Source organism: Callospermophilus lateralis, chromosome 7 (assembly GCF_048772815.1).
Source record: "Callospermophilus lateralis isolate mCalLat2 chromosome 7, mCalLat2.hap1, whole genome shotgun sequence".
NCBI classification, from domain to species: Eukaryota; Metazoa; Chordata; class Mammalia; order Rodentia; family Sciuridae; genus Callospermophilus; species Callospermophilus lateralis.
In genome coordinates this window covers 35,870,024-35,886,752 of record NC_135311.1, presented here as the reverse complement: position 1 = coordinate 35,886,752, position 16,729 = coordinate 35,870,024, and the positions used below count along the sequence as shown (strand labels likewise).

The 16,729-nt window shown below is 37.6% G+C and overlaps 1 long non-coding RNA gene and 1 pseudogene across 1 annotated transcript in view; both read left to right on the top strand.

Moving 5' to 3' along the window:
* The window catches only part of LOC143404939 (uncharacterized), a 103,490-nt gene that overhangs the window by 70,354 nt on the left and 16,407 nt on the right, over positions 1-16,729 (top strand). The window lies entirely within an intron of this gene.
* Positions 5,045-6,591, top strand: LOC143404931 (importin subunit alpha-4 pseudogene; annotated as a pseudogene).

Below are 16,729 nucleotides of genomic sequence, written 5' to 3'. Positions count from 1 at the left end.
ACCCCCCCCCCCCCGAATGTACTTCCTTGGCCCTTTTCCTGCACTACCAGAGAAAGACCAGAAAGTTGTTGTATTGAGTGTTCTTGCTTAAATTGATTTTATGACATTATCATTGATTAATGTGGAAACTGATACAGGAAGTTTTCTCTAGTCAGAAGCATGTAGCATCCCCTATTCTCATTAACTAGTGTCAGGGTCTTCCTACCTTGATGTAGCTTGTGCTTTTTTTTTTTTTACTGCTGACTGCACACCTCTCATTTGTTAAAATTTATTTTTAGTTGTAGATGGACACTGTTTTAGACAGCTTTTTCACCACTGTGACTAAAAGACCTGACTAGAACAACTGTAGAGGAGGAAAGTTTATTTGAGGGCTCATGGTTTCAGAGGTCTTAGTCCATAGAAGGCCAGCTCCATTCCTTGGGGCTCAAGGAGGCTGAACATCATGGTGGGAGAGTGTCGCTGAGGGAGGCAGTTCACATCATGATCAGAAGCAGAGAGAGAGAGAGAGACGCCACTCTCCAGATACAAAATATATATCCCATAGCCACACTCCCAATGAACTACTTTTTCCAGCCACAGCTCATCTATCTCTAGATACTACTCAGTTAATCCCATCAGGAATTTATTCACTGATTAGGTTAAGGCTATGACCCAATCATTTCTCCTTCAAAACTTGCATTGTCTCAAATGAGAGCTTTTGGGGGACACCACATCTAAACCATAAAAGACAATACCTTTATTTTATTTTTTTAATGTGGTGCTGAGGATTGAACCCAGTGCATCACACATGCTAGGGGAGCTCTCTAAAAAATTATATACTGGGGAATCTGGCTCTTAAAGATATTTTGCTGTCAACTTTTAAAAAATTATTAATTCAAAGATCTATTTTCTACAATCTCAAAGGGTGAGATACAATAGCTTTTAAAATTTTTCCTCAAAATTAACATGGGAATATATTCACCAGTTCTCAGACTTATATCATGTAATATGTTGTTATCCTTGTCATAAAATTGCTAGTTAGTAAGCCTACTTACTAAGTATTAGTATTTGAGTTGTCCCATGATCATTGATTATTTTATCATTGTTACCATCCCTGGGACCACAGAAATAGAGAAAGGAAACTTGTAGGCTGCTGTAATAGCCTCACATCCAGAGGTCCTTACCATTGGCTGCTTTATGTTTAAATGATTTATATTTGAATGGGTTTGAGGACTTTTCAAACATTCAGCTAATTCTGCCAGAAAATTTCTCTGTATTTCAAGTCAGAAGCACTCATGCAAATTCCTCTGTATTTCAAGTCAAAAGCACTCATGCAAATACTGAAACACCTGAGTATAAGGCATAGGTTGAGTTCATATCTTCTTTTAGGGGTAGTCCTGTCTCTACACAGGGAGGTCTCTTGAAGGATCTTTGTTATTGCTGCTGGTAATGGTAGTAGTTATGTTGATAATGTGGTGAAGGTGATCCCCCACTCACTATCTTGACAGGGTCACAGTGAGAAAAAGTGTTGGCAAAGCCGCTCTCCCACTGTCTTGACAGGGTCACAGTGAGGATGAATGCTGGCAAAGCCACGCTGGTTGGTGGGCAACCGAACCCATGAGACCCTTTTTTATGTAATTGGGACTTTGCATTTTCATGCTTATGTTTCTGACAGGAGGCATGAGTATGTTAAATGCCAAACAAATTAAATTTTAGATGGCTAGAACATAACAGGTAGTTCATGCCTTGGAGGCTGTTCTACTACCCCTCAGCATATCAAGGACAAAGTAGAAGGCTGTTCTTCTATCTCAGTACATTGTGGACAAACCTGATAATGGACAACAATCATCCTTTGAAAGGCCATGAAAATTTTAGGCACCACATTGATTATATCAACTAGAACCCAAGCCCATATTTCCGGCCTCTTAGAAAACCTAATCAGTATGCTTATTTTACAAAGTTCACCACATGTAGTCTCATTTTTACATTTAGGAAAGTTAAAACATATAAAGATATATTCTTCTATTTTTATAAACTGTTTCCTACTTTACATAGGGATATATGATGAGCATAGTTAATATTGGTGGAAAGTGGATTGATGTTTAGAACTTACTTTCTATTGAGAAAGATTATAAAGATATGAGAACTAGTGCACCTTGACTGAGAAACAAAGAAACTCTTTGAGAAAGCAGCTCAACCAGTTTTATAAGAATAAATTTAGGAATTAATTAAAATAGCTTTATAAGACACAGTTTTAGAATAATGTTAGAAATATTATTTTATTTAGATTCTTAAGTTTAGAAATTCTTAAGTTTTTAGTTGTATAGGTTTCTGATATGTTTTAAGAATGATTCATAAACTTTAGGATATTTTAAATATAAGATTTAAAGGGACTTTTTTAGATGGGAATTTTAGATTAGAAATAAAGTACAAGTGTACTTTAGGTTAATGATTGGTTAGGAGACTTAGAGTCTGGTTACGTAGTTTGGCATTAGTTAATAAGAAAATAACATATCTTGGGAAAAATAGTAAATCTTGGGAAAATCTGAAAAATGTAAATTAGTGACGTATTTTATTAATGATTCTGTACTTTTAATAATTATATAACTGAAGGACATATCCTGGAAAAATGTAAATTAATGTTACATTTTTTGTACCCCTAATCATGGTTAAGGAAATATCATGTCTTGGCAAAGTTATAAATTATATAATCAATGACGTATTCTGAATCTATAATGATAAGAAAAATTGTAATAAAAGATGACCCAGAGAAAGCTGCATTAGCTCTCTCTCTGGAGATTGCTCGAATGGAATGACTCCTGTCTCATCTTTTCGCCGAAGCTACTCATCCTTCAGGACTCCCTGGACCCCACTAGGGCAGGACCCCAGCAATAATGATTGGTTTTGTTCTAGCTGTCATTGTTTGTTTTCATTTTTAACAGTTTCTAGGGTATAACTGTAGAGAAGTGAGTTTATTTTAATTGCAGAAGGCATAAGGATACAAGTATTTTTCTGAAGGATTCTTTCAAGGTTTTTATTTCAAAATTTATGGACTGACATGATTTTCAACTAAGGTACTTAAATTATTTATTGTTGTGACTCAGTGATATAGAACAATGTGTGTTAAACTGTGGTCTGTAGCCCACCTGCATCAGAATCACCTGGGATTGATTATAAAGATGCAGATCCTAGATTAGAGTCCCACACCCACTAAAGTGCTTGGTATTACAGGCCAGGGAGTTGCTTCCACAAACTCCACAGCTGATTGTGAAATAGACCTCCCCTTGAAATAAAAAAAACTTCAAATTCTAAACTTCTTAATACCTAGGATGGAGGCTGATGGATTGCCCCTGGCCCTGCTAGTCATCGAATAGGAGAACCTGAGACTGAGGCATGTTTCTGATTAACACTGTCTAGCTAAATGTATACTTGGGAACTTCATACCTTGTATCCCACTGTATACCCTCTGTTCTTATAAAAGCTTTCCATGCCATTGAGTCACCAAAGATGGAGATTTGTGAAAGAAATCATTCTCCTCTATCTTGCTTAAACTTAGGATGGAAACAAACCTATGTTTCCTCTGCTATCCTAACAAAAGATGACAGTCATCTGAGATACCTTCTCACCCTTCACAAAACACTCTGTTCCACTTTTTGGGTGTTCTTTTGTTGATGATCATAAAATTAAATTTCAGACTTCACTAGTTCTGCATAACTCCACAGTTTGCCTGAGCAACATCAGCTCTACAGGAAAGGAAGCATGGAAGCAACTGTGATCCTGTGAGGGGCTGGTGGACTCACTGTTGCACAGGATTCACACATGTGTAAACACATCTGAATATGAAAGCAAGATGAAGGAGAAACTATGTACACCCTGAGGAACTTGTGCTATCAGCTGGAACTGGATGTCTCTGAGGCCTGGCTACCTAGACTGAATGAGTTGGATGACTTACTAGGAAAAGAGTCTCCCTGCAAAGGCTCCAAGTCAAGTTGCTGGAAGAAGAAGAAAAAGGAAAAGAGAGCACCCAAAGAGGATCAATGGTATGGAGTTGGCCCTATCCCAGCACTATCCCAAAGGAGCTGATATGCTCCGGCATCTGTCAGTGCTAAAACCATATCTGACTCTTAGCAGAAAATTTCAACCCAGCCACCTTGGAAGGCTCTGTTGAATCTCCAGAATCTCTCTGCTAGCAACTGAAAGTTTGCAGCATATATATGGGCACCTTTCCAAAAACAAAAAGGGCTCCCATCCTTGAAGAATTTCTGAGGATGGATAATGATAGTTGACCACTGCTTTGAGGAATATGGAACTCAACATACACAACAAAGAGGTTATAGGTGAATGCGCCATGTGAGTCCTGCTCAACAGGCTTCCAGGTGGCCATGGCCCCAGCATTGTCCAAGAAGACCATGGCAGCCATGTGCTACTCTGCCCAAGTTTACCAGGAAAATCATGGAGAATGCCAAAGCCTTGTCCAACTCTGGAGACATACAAAAGTGGGTGAACATAATCAAAGGCAGAGGAGACAGGTCTTCTAAGGCAGCATCCCAGGTCTTCAATACATTATGGTAATATCAGGACCTCTGAAGCATTTATAAAAAGGATATGTGGAGGGAGAAGTGCTCTGGCCACAATCTGGCATGCTGGGAACTGTAGTTGTCATGCAACACCCTGCATCTGAAGAAATGTGGGCAATAAAAGCAGCTAAGTCTGGCTTCCTTTTTAGAGTGACTTGTCGCCCGGTGTTTAGAACTACTAGTGAGTGGTGAAAGAGGGTCATCCCAGGAACCATCCAGGAGTGTCTCCAGGCTGGTCATCTTTATGTGTCCATCGTTTCCCTAAGTGAGCACTACTCCTCAATCCCGTTCCACTCACCTGGCCCAGCCAGGTCTCTGCTATAGCCACCCAGGTGCTGTTGCCACCTTATGCTTGGAGGCATCAGGTAACATGCTCTCCTCTCCCCGACTCTTCCCCTCCCTACCTCCCTGGCCTCTCCCTCTGGCACCTAGACTTGCAGCAGCCATGGCAGCCACAAGAGTAGCTGTCGCTGGCACCTCACACAGCCATGGTCAAAAACCCCCTCTTGGAGAACCACTGCATCAAGAGCTTCAAGAACAAGGCCCGCAATGTGGAAACAATGTGAAGACACAGAAATGAAGTGACAGTTGAACTTCTGAAGAACAAAAGAGTAGAACATTTATTGAAAAAGATAAGTATTCCCCAAGAAGAAAGTTTAGAAAACTCAGATGTTGATGCTGATTTTAAAGCACAAAATACAACACTAGAAGCTATACTGTAGAATGCCACAAGTGATAACCCATTGCTATGAGTCCTGCCCAGGCAGCAAGAAAACTATTATCCACTGACAGAAACCCACCAATTGATGACCTCATAAAACCTGGAATTTTAACAATTTTAGTCAAATGTCTAGAAAGAGATGATAATCCTTCGTTACAGTTTGAAGCTGCTTGGGCACTAATATAGCATCAGGAGCTTCTGCAGACCCAAGTGTTGTACAGTCTAATGCAGTACCTCTTTTTCTGAGACTTCTTCATTCACCACATCAGAATGTTTGTGAACAAGCAGTGTGGGCTTTGGGAAACATAGGTGATTGTCCTCAGTGTAGAGATTATGTCATCACTGGGACTTATCAAACCTCTTCTGTCCTTCATCAATCCCTCCATTCCCATTACCTTCCTTCAGAATGTCACATGGATCATTGCCAATCTCTACAGGAATAAGGACCCCCTACCACCTATGGAGACAATTCAGGAGATTTTGCCAGCTTTATGTGTCCTCATATACTCCATGGACATAAATATTCTTGTAGGCACTGTTTGGGCTCTGTCATACTTGACAGATGGAGCTAATGAACAGATACAGATGGTTATTGATTCAGGGGTTGTGCCATTTCTTGTGTTCATTCTGCACCACCAGGAAGTGAAAGTTCAAACTGCAGCCCTCAGAGCAGTTGGCAACATAGTGACAGGCACTGATGAGCAGACTCAGGTTATTCTCAATTGTGATGTCCAATCACACTCCCCAAATCTCTTATCACTTCCAAAAGAGAAGATAAATAAGGAAGCACTATGGTTCCTTTCCAACATTACAGCAGGCAACAAGCAACAAGTTCAAGCTGTAATAGATGCTGAATTAATCCCTATAATTATTCATCAACTTGCTAAGGAAGACTTTGGAACACAAAAAGAAGCTGCTTGAACATTGGGAAGTTAACAATTAGTGGCAGAAAAGATCAGGTTGAGTACCTTGTACAATAGAATGTAATACCATCATTCTGGAATTTATTGTCAGTAAAAGATTCTCAAGTAGTTCAGGTAATTCTGGATGGTCTAAAAAACATTCTGATAGTGTCTGGTGATGAAGCAAGCACAATAGCTGAAATAGTTGAAGAATGTGGAGGTTTAGAGAAAGTTAAGGTTTTGCAACAATAAGAAAATAAAGACATATAAATTAGCATTTGAAATCATAGATCAGTACTTCTTTGGTGATGATATCAATGAAGATTTTAGCCTCATTCCTGAAGCAACACAAGGAGGTACTTACAATTTCCATCCAACAGCCAACCTTTAAACAAAAGAGTATATTTTTTAAGTTCAATCGAGTGCAGCATCTTTCTCATGTTCAATATAAAGCACCACCAGATGGCTACCAAATGATAAGAACAACAGCAACAAAAGGTTCCAAAACACATGCTTTATACTCATGCATTACTGGTGGGACTGAAAATTAGTGCAACCAATCTGGAAAGCAGTATGCAGATTCCTAAGAAAACTTGGAATGGAGCTACCATTTGACCCAGCTATTCCACTTCTTGTCAATAAAACATCATACTACAGTAACACAGCCAATTCAATGTTTATAGCAGCACAATTCACAATTGCCAAACTGTGGGAGCAACCTAGATGCCCTTCAATAGATGAATGGATAAAGAAACTGTGGAACATATACACAATGGAGTATTACTCAGCATTAAGAGAATAAATTATGGCATTTGCAGGTAAATGGATGGAGTTGGAGAATATCATGCTAAGTGAAATAAGCAAATCTCAAAAAAACAGGGACCAGATGTTTTCCCTGATAAGTGGATGCTAATTCATGTGGAGAGGGGGCATGCATGGGTTAAGTAGAGGAAATCTGGATGGGGAAAAAGGGAGGGAGTGGGGGGAAAGGAATAGGAAAGACAGTGGAATAAGACATCATTACCTAGCTACATGTATGATTTCATGAATGATGTGTCTCTATTTCATGCACAATCAGAGAAGTGAAAATTTTTGCTCCATTTGTGTACAATGAATCGAAGGGCTTTCTACTTTCATGTGTAACTTATTAAAACTAATAAATAAATAAGATTTAAAAAATAAATGTCTCTTTGCTTTGATGCTTCTAAACCAAGTCATGTCTCAGTCACTTTGCAGTTACCAAAAGTCACTTTTACATGGACTGTAAATGCATATTCATGATTTCCTAAACTGTTGTAGAATTCTTAAAGATCTCAACTACCCTATTTTCCCCAGTCCCTGGGGCCACTTACTGACAATTGCAGTCTCTAGTTTAAACTATTCCATAGTGGAGATAGGTCAGCTACCTGTTGGTATTCCTTTGGAAAATGGTGCTCTGTAAATCAAGAAACTTTGGTATGATGCATATTCACATTGTAAGACTGAAGAGCTGCAGTATGATCTAAGCTCCATAATTGTCCTCCAGAAACATATTTTCATATTCTTTATGTGGAAGAATAGATTTTAAAGTACAAGCCAAATGATTTTCATTGGTGGAACTGATTCAAAAAAAGTAAACTTAAAAACAAAAAAAAACTTGGTATTGATTAAACAGATAAGTTTTTTTTAAAAAAACTGTACTTCATCTACCAGTAATTGATATGTTTATTATCTGCCTCAGAAGCCAGGGTTGGAGGAAGAACTTTATATATGGATGGTAATGCTTTCACTGTTGTATCTATAACAAGCCCTATTTGACAACTCACTTCAGCCTGTGTGTTCCTACTGTTTTGAAATAATCAAATGCTGTGCATAGTATTTTACCTGAGCTACAACCTGTTACAGACTTGAACTTCTGCTTAAGTTGAAAGCAAGAGTCCCTGTCTATAAAGGGAAACAAACAAACAACAAAAACTGCAAACGTCAAAAATATTCATCGGTCGTGTTTTTAAAAAAATCTTGCTTCCAGCTTTCAGGAGTTAATATTTTTGTTTTAATCTGATAATTAGATATGGTTGATTTATGCTAGGTTTAAACTGTGGAGCTTTCATGTTTACTGTAATTTAGTCTTAAAACATTTTTTTTTTACTTTGTAACCAGTGCTTTTGATAATGTAGTTGGCAACAAACCAGAAAGTATTTAGAAGTGTTATAAGACTTCATTTTTTGAGTATTGGGACAATTCATTCAGATCCTACTCTAAAAGCATCTATGCATATTAAAAGATTCAAACAGTGATCTGTGTGGATGAATACTCTGTAATTTTTAAATTTTATTTAACATAAGCCTGATTTTCAGTGATCTTGAAGTAATTCTGCAAAATCTGTTATTATTATGTAAAGTTATTGCTTTTGGTAAATTGTCTGACCCAGTCATTAATGAACAAATATGGATTTGAAAATTTTATTAATGAACAAATATGGATTTGAAAAATTTTATTAATGAACAAATATGGATTTGAAAATTTTATTAATGAACAAATATGGATTTGAAAAATTTTAAACTAAATAATTTGTGCTGTCACAGAAACTTGCTCTTATTTACTGAATATGATTTCCCAATGATTGATGTGAAGGAATAGAAAACCTAAACTCATTTAGTTATTAGGAGGGTATATTTACTGTGATGAAGATAATACAGATTCCATCAGAGTTTTGTGAATCAACTGGGGTGTTTTCACTGATAAACTATACATGGCAGGTATGCATTCTTTAAAAAAATTATATCTGCCAAGGTGGAGCCACTTTAAAGTGTGAGTTTTGTCTTCTATTTAAATTGGCAGCCATTATGAAGTCAAACAACAACAAGTGCTGGCGAGGATGTGGGGAAAAGGGTACACTTGAACATTGCTGGTGGGACTGTAAATTGGTGTGGCCAATTTGGAAAGCAGTATGGAGATTCCTGGGAAAGCTGGGAATGGAACCACCATTTGACCCAGCTATTGCCCTTCTTGGACTATTCCCTGAAGACCTTAAAAGAGCGTACTCTAGGGATACTGCTACATCGATGTTCATAGCAGCACAATTCACAATAGCTAGACTGTGGAACCAACCTAGATGCCCTTCAATAGATGAATGGATAAAAAAAGTGGCATTTATACACAATGGAGTATTACTCTGCTCTAAAAAATGACAAAATCATGGAATTTGCAGGGAAATGGATGGCACTAGAGCAGATTATGCTAAGTGAAGCTAGCCAATCCCTAAAAAACAAATGCCAAATGTCATCTTTGACATAAGGAGAACAACTAAGAACAGAGCAGGGAGGAAGAGCATGAGAAGAAGATCACCATTAACAGGGTCGAGAGGGGGGAGGGAAAGAGTGAGAGAAGGGAAATTTCATGGTAAAGGAAGGAGTCCCTCATTGTTATACAAAATTACATACAAGAGGAAGTGAGGGGAAAGGGGAAAAAACAAGAGAGAGAAATGAACAGTAGATGGGGTAGAGAGAGAAGATGGAAGGAGAGGGGAGGGGAGGGGAGGGGGGATAGTAGAGGATAGGAATGGCAGCAGAATACAACAGACACTAGTATGGCAGTATGTAAAAAAGTGGATGTGGAACTGATGTGAATCTGCAATATGTATATGGGGTAAAAATGGGAGTTCATAATCTGCTTGAATCAAATGTATGAAATATGATATGTCAAGAGGTTTGTAATGTTTTGAACAACTAGTAAAAAAAATAAGTTACTTAAAAAAAACTAAAGTGAATACAAGCATATGTTCACACTACAAGATTTTTACCTGCTAGAGAATCTGTTTTAATATAGTGGTTTGGCCTCTGATTATTTATAGGTTATATAAATTTTAGAATCAATTTCTCTTTAAGGTGGCTCAGATTTTTCAACTTGTACACATAAAATTGACTTGAATTTTACTGTTCCTTTTTTTCTTTATTCAAATTTTGAGTTAAAGCTTCATATGGTAACTGCATCCTGTTGACACTAACATCTACATTTTTTAGACTGTGTGGTATTCACTAAAAATAGAAATAACAAAATCAAATCAAATTAAGGTCACAATGTTGGTGAAACACTTAAAGTACAAATTGTCTGGATATTGTGAGTTGTTCCCCTTCCAACTTAGTTTCTTCCAGACTTTCATACTTAATTGACAGTAACCTTTCAAATTTATTGTACACAGAGATTAAAATTGGGCTTTACTATGATGATTTCTATTTCCTCTTATGCTTTAATTGCAAACTAACATTTAAGAGAACATTAACATCAAGTATTGCAGACATACATGTGCATTTGCTTGGTTCAGTTTATTGTAATCTTACCAGTTTTGAATTGGAATTTCACCATCTCATAAACAAAGGAAAGTAAATATACTGCTGCACTTTCAAGTTTTCAAAACAGTGTTTAAAAATTGCATCATTTCTATTTTCTTAAACTCAGTTAAAATAGACTAAAATGTTCTTCTAAACAATTAATTACATGAGGAGAGAGCCTACAGATTGAGAGAAAATCTTTACCACATGCACTTCTGATATAGCATTAATGTCTAGATTATATAAAGAACTCAAAAAACTTAATACCAAAAATTCAAATAACTCAATCAATAAATGGACTAAAGAACTGAACAGACACTTCACAGAAGAAGAAATACAATTGATCAACAAATATATGAAAAAGTGTTCAACATCTCTAGCAATTAGAGAAATGCAAATCAAAACTACTCTAAGATTTCATCTCACTGCTGCCAGAGTGGCAATCATCAAGAATACAGGCAATAGTAAATTTTGGTGAGGATGTAGTGGAAAAGGTACACTCATACATTGCTGGTGGGACTGCAAATTGGTGCAACCACTATGGAAAGCTGTATGGAGTTTCCTCAGAAAATTGAGAATGGAACCACCATTTGACCCAGCTATCTCACTCCTTGGTTTATACCCAAAGGACTTAAAATCAGCATACTATAGTGACGCAGCCACATCAAGGTTTATAGCTCTCAATTCACAATAGCTAGACTTTGGAACCAATCTAGGTGTCCCTCAATAGATGAATGGATAAAGAAAGTGGATAAAGAAAGTACTCAATAGAATATTACTCAGCTTTAAAGAAGAGTGAAATTGTGGCATTTGCCAGTAAACTGTTGGAGTTGGAGAATATATGCTAAGCGAAATAAGCCAATCCCACAAAACCAAGGCTGAATGTTTTCTCTCATATGCGGATGCTAATTCATAATAAGGAGGAGGGAGCACTAGGGAAGAATAACTTACCTTAGATTAGGTAGAGGAAAGTGATGGGGGAGAGGAGATGTAAGGATAAGAAAGACAGTAGAATAAAACAGACATTATTACTTTATGTATATATGTGACTACATGACCAATATGATTCTGCAACATGTACACTCAGAAAAATGATAAATTATATCCCATCTATGTATGATATATCAAAGTGCATAAATGCATTCTATTGTCATGTATAATTAATTAAAACAAATACAATTAAAAAAACGGGGCATCTAAATGTGTTCTTAATTTTGTATATGGGTTTAGGTTATGTAACCAATAAAAAAGCTGCTATCAACTAAAAAATATGATATATGGAATGAGAACCATTTTATTATACCTATGACAACATTATACCAAGACCAGTTCAAAAAAACAAAAGGATATATGGAATGAGAACCATTTTATTATACCTATGATAACATTATACCAAGACCAGTTCAAATCACATTCTTCCTTGTCCACCACTGACTAACAGGTCACCCATCATATATATATAAAGGACTGAGGATGTAGCTCAGTGGTAGCACACTTGCCTAGCATGATTAAGGAACTGGATCAAAGTCTTGGTAATGTCTTCCAACTAAACTTTCTGAATATTATTTTATAAATAAATTTTGTTTTATTTTGTATTTATCTGGTCCATAGCTAATGATGGAATAATAAACTTTGGGGGAACTTCTTTTCTGTTTGTAGTAGCTATTATTAACTATGGGAGAAATAAGTAGTTGAAAACTAAGGGGGAGACTGGGGTTGTAACTTAGCAGTAGATCACTTGCCTTGCATGCATGAGGCACTGTTCTAATCTCAGCACCACATAAAAATAAATAAATAAAGATATGTGACCATCTACAACTAAAAAAAAATATGTAAAAAAAAAGAAAAGAAAAAAAAAGGGGTACCTATTCTGAGAATCCCACTAATATGATCATGTTTGTGAATTAATCCATGGAAACACAGGAATTTCTGTAGTCTCTACAGTTCTCTCATCCTTTGTTATTTAATAAGTGGTAGTACTCTTATTAATTAATTAATCATAATTAATAGCAGTTAATCTATTGATTAATAAAGGGTTGCTCCCAGTTAAGGCAAAAGTAGTTTTCAGCTGAACCACTTTTCTTTAATTTTTTGTCATTCAGAAAGCAGTAGAAACTAATGACACCCCTATTGCATCCTCATCAGATTACTCAAATTGCTCAGAATATCAAAGATACCTGGAGTAAAAGAAAGTTTGCCCAAAATCCTCTAAGCAAGTGTCTTTGCTGTGGCTGGGAGGTGTGCAGGCTGCAAGCCAGCATCCTTTGCCTCCCCCCACAGGCTCCTAAGAGTTCAAATGAATTGTCCCCAGAATCCAGCCCCACCCACAGCCCCAGGGACTTGTGGGTGTAGAAGGAAGCAGCCCCACATTTGCCTGGAGAGCTGTTAGGTCTCTCTGCAAAAACTTGGCATCCCAGAGTCTGCAGGGATGATCTGGTCAGATGTTACTGGTTGGGTTAGATATCCAGATGAAAAGGTGTGCCACTCCTTCTCCTTTTGTATACTTGAATTAGGAGGAAAAAAATGATATCACTTTAAACACCATCATCTCTCTTAGAAAGTTCTGCTTCCACATCATTTCTTGGGCCTTGTGTAATTTCTCCTGAAGATCTAACATGTCTTCTATTTTTTGTTTACCAAATAGAAGTTTCCCACCAGGTAAGATAGACAGGAGACAGGTAGCTGACACCCCATATTGTCCATCTAGGAATGTACTTAGAGTTGAGCAAAACAATCAAATGAACAAACAAAACTTCCAACTCTGAGCAAATAAGATGCAGTTCTATATTCCTGCAAGTCATCACATGAGATAGTGACGAAGATCAAGAGGTAGACTGCAATCAGTATTCAGGTATATGTATAGATAAGAAGATGGGTATATTTGGCACATTTTTTAATCCATTCATCTATTGAAGGGTCTTCCATTAACACAAGAAAATGTGTTTATGATCCCAACATATGAAGATCAGAACACAGTGTTTGTTAACCACTGGAGCAAGACAAAGATGATAACAACCTCTAACTCCTTGCCAGTTTCATTTCTCATCTCCAGTTGGCTGCCTTTCATTTGATGCTCAGGGATTTTAGTGCAGCATATTATATTTAACTCATTATTTTGCTATTATGTAGATTTTTTTCAAAGAATCTAAGAGTTTTTTCAATCATAGCATTTAGGCCTGTGCTGAGACAGAACATCATGGCAGAGAGTATGAGAGCAAAGCTACTTACCTCATGGCAGCCAAGAAGGGAGACAGAGAGAAAGAGGGAGAAAGGGGCTGGGAACACATAGTCTTAAAGGACACAGCCCAGGAGCCTACTTCCTCCCACCAGGTGCCACCCCTAAAGTCTTCACCACATTCCAATTTGATCAAGTCATCCCCCCAATGGTCCTCCCTCTGCACACTGCTGCACAGGGACCAAGCCCTCAACACATGAGCTGTTAGGGGATGTATAAGGGTTAAACCATAACACATGGAAAGTTGAAGAGGTAGAGACAAATGTGTAGATTATTGAAATATTTTTATTTGTCCATTATCTATTTGCCAACTGATTAAAATAACTTATGGATTAGCATCTATAATTTCATTTAAAAAGAGATACTATCAGCCATAGGGGGAAGATAAAAGTAAAAGCAAAGACATCAAGACCTGTTGTGGAGCTTCATATCTTCCTCATTACCCATGCATGTAATGTTGACACACCAATCTCCAGGGAGCAGTTAAAAGGGTAGTGTTGTTCTTATTCTTGGAGTTATCTAGAGTCTAGCATTTATAAAGGACTTTATCCTAAGATTTGGGAGCTGGTTAAAAAGAGACACATTGAGATTGTTTTTTCCCACATTCTAATAAGAGACAGCAAAACCGAAAGATTTGTAAAAACATCATTCCCTTCAGGAACCAAACTCAAGAAGGAATTTATCATGTGGACTTGGTTTGAACTGGACATCACCAAGTAATATCTTATAAAGGATATGAAGCTCCTATTTGAACTTGATATTTTTATGACAAATGTGCAAAAATAAGAGGTCTGTATGATGAGATGTAACATTTTATTTATGAAAAACTAACTTTACACAAAAAACAAAATCTGAAACACTTAGATGTCTACCATGCAATTTATTGATGTATCACTTGACAATTCCTAAAACATAGTCAATAACCATTCAAACTACTTCTGATTAGTAAATGTTATAGACTAAGTATTTGTATTTCCACAAAGTTCACATACTAAACTCTAACCTCTAAGTATGGCAGTATTTGGAGATGGAGTCAACAAAGAATTAATTAAGAACAAACCAGGTCATGTATATGGGATCCTGATCCAATCGAATTAATGTGCAGCAGAGGCACCAGAAACATCATCTCTCTTTCCTCCTCTCTCTGTACACACCAATGGGAGGACGTGATAAGAAGGTGACCATCTATGTTATGGTCTGGACACAAGGCATGCCCCAAAGCATTTGTGTTTCTGAATGAATGTTCAGAAGTGACTGCAGTCTGAGAGCTGTAACCTAATCAGTCCATCCTACTTTAAATAAACTAACTGGGTGATAACTGTAGGAGGTGGGGCAGGCCGGAGGAGGTGGGTCACTGGGTAAGTGTCCTGGAAGGATTGTTTTCCAGTGGCCTCTCTCTCTTGTGCTCCTCTCTCTATTCCTGACCCTGCCATGAGGAAGTAGTTGTCCTCCAACACACCCTGTCCCCATGATATTCTGCCTCAAGCTCAGAGCTATGGAGTCAGCTCACTATGGACTGAGACCTCTGAAATCATGAGCCCCAAATCAATTTTTCTCCTAAAACTGTTCTTGTCAGTTCTTTTGGTTCTAGAAGTGAAAAAGCTGACAAACACACTGTTAATTTGGCTGACCAATCCATAGTATTTTGTTGTGTCAGCCTGAGCAATCAAATACATCTAATGAATAGATTCTTGTTCCATATGTTTTGATGCTTGTCTGTCTCTCTCAACGGATTGTAAGACTCATGTGGAAAGAGATTTCTGTCTTCTTTGCTAACTGATTTCCCAATGTCAAGAAAATGACTTACATATGGATGATACCCTACAAATGTCTGTTAAATCAATGAGTGTTTTGGAATCACATTATCATTCTTTCCTAACTGTGATCCATTTGCTACTTACTTCTTTGATACCTGTCTTCACTGCATCCCTAGCCTTCTTTTTCTTTAGAGGCTGCCCCTTGGTTTTTTTCACTGGATTGCTACAAGGTGAATTTTTCAATTCTACTTCTATTAGATTATTATTATTAGATATGACCTTTTCATTACTGATAAATTGCAGAGATGATTGACACACATCTTAGACACACATCTACTGTATTTATACAGTCCTTGAAAAGTCAAGAAGAGTGGACCTGTTCTTACACTTGTCTCTTCTCCTAGTACCAGTCACACAAGTGGAATTTCTTAGTTTCTCTGCACATTTTATAACATTGAAGTGAGCATGAGAGCCCCTCTGTCACATCAAGGCTGGAAGTATAATATGGGGTCACAAACCCATAGCCTGAAGCTATGTGCAACACGTAGGGGAGGGACAAAGCACCTGAATTTTCCCACTTTTTCTTAAGTCTCACCCTCGCTTTCTGCCATTTCTTTGTCTTCTCTTAATAAGTCTCAGGTCCTCAATGTCCAAGTTGAAATATCGAAAGTGGAGCACTGTTGGTATTCCACTGGTTGGAACTTCTGCAGCAAAACACCTTGCCTTGAATGTGTTCTAGGATTTTCTAAGCAAATGCTTACCACCAGGAAATAATGATGAAAAATTTAGTTTATTATCCAGGTTGAGGTGACATCACTTATCTTACATGTGCTGTTTGTGACTGCTTGGTACTTGGTGTAGAGCTGCACAACTAAAGTGAAGTCAGCAGCAAGGCTCTGGCTCTGACTAGGAAACGCAATGGTGGATGCCAGTAATGTCTTGCTGTTTGACTCTCTTTTTGCTCTTTCCTCATCACAATCTTTAACACTATTTTGCTTGCCAGAGAAGAAGTCCAAAAATGGAAAAGAAATAGTTCCTCTTCACTTTTCACTTTCACAATAATTTCACAATAAATGTGGGTGACTTTGACTCACAGAAAGCCAAGAATGGAAATTTCTCATGAAGTCTAGTGAGAAGAAATGACCAGGAGACCCTCCACCACCTCCAGTCTGACCCCTAAGGACTCTGTGGAGGGGGGGGGTGGCTAATCTCACTGTTGGCACCCCACACCAAGAGCGAGGACCTTTA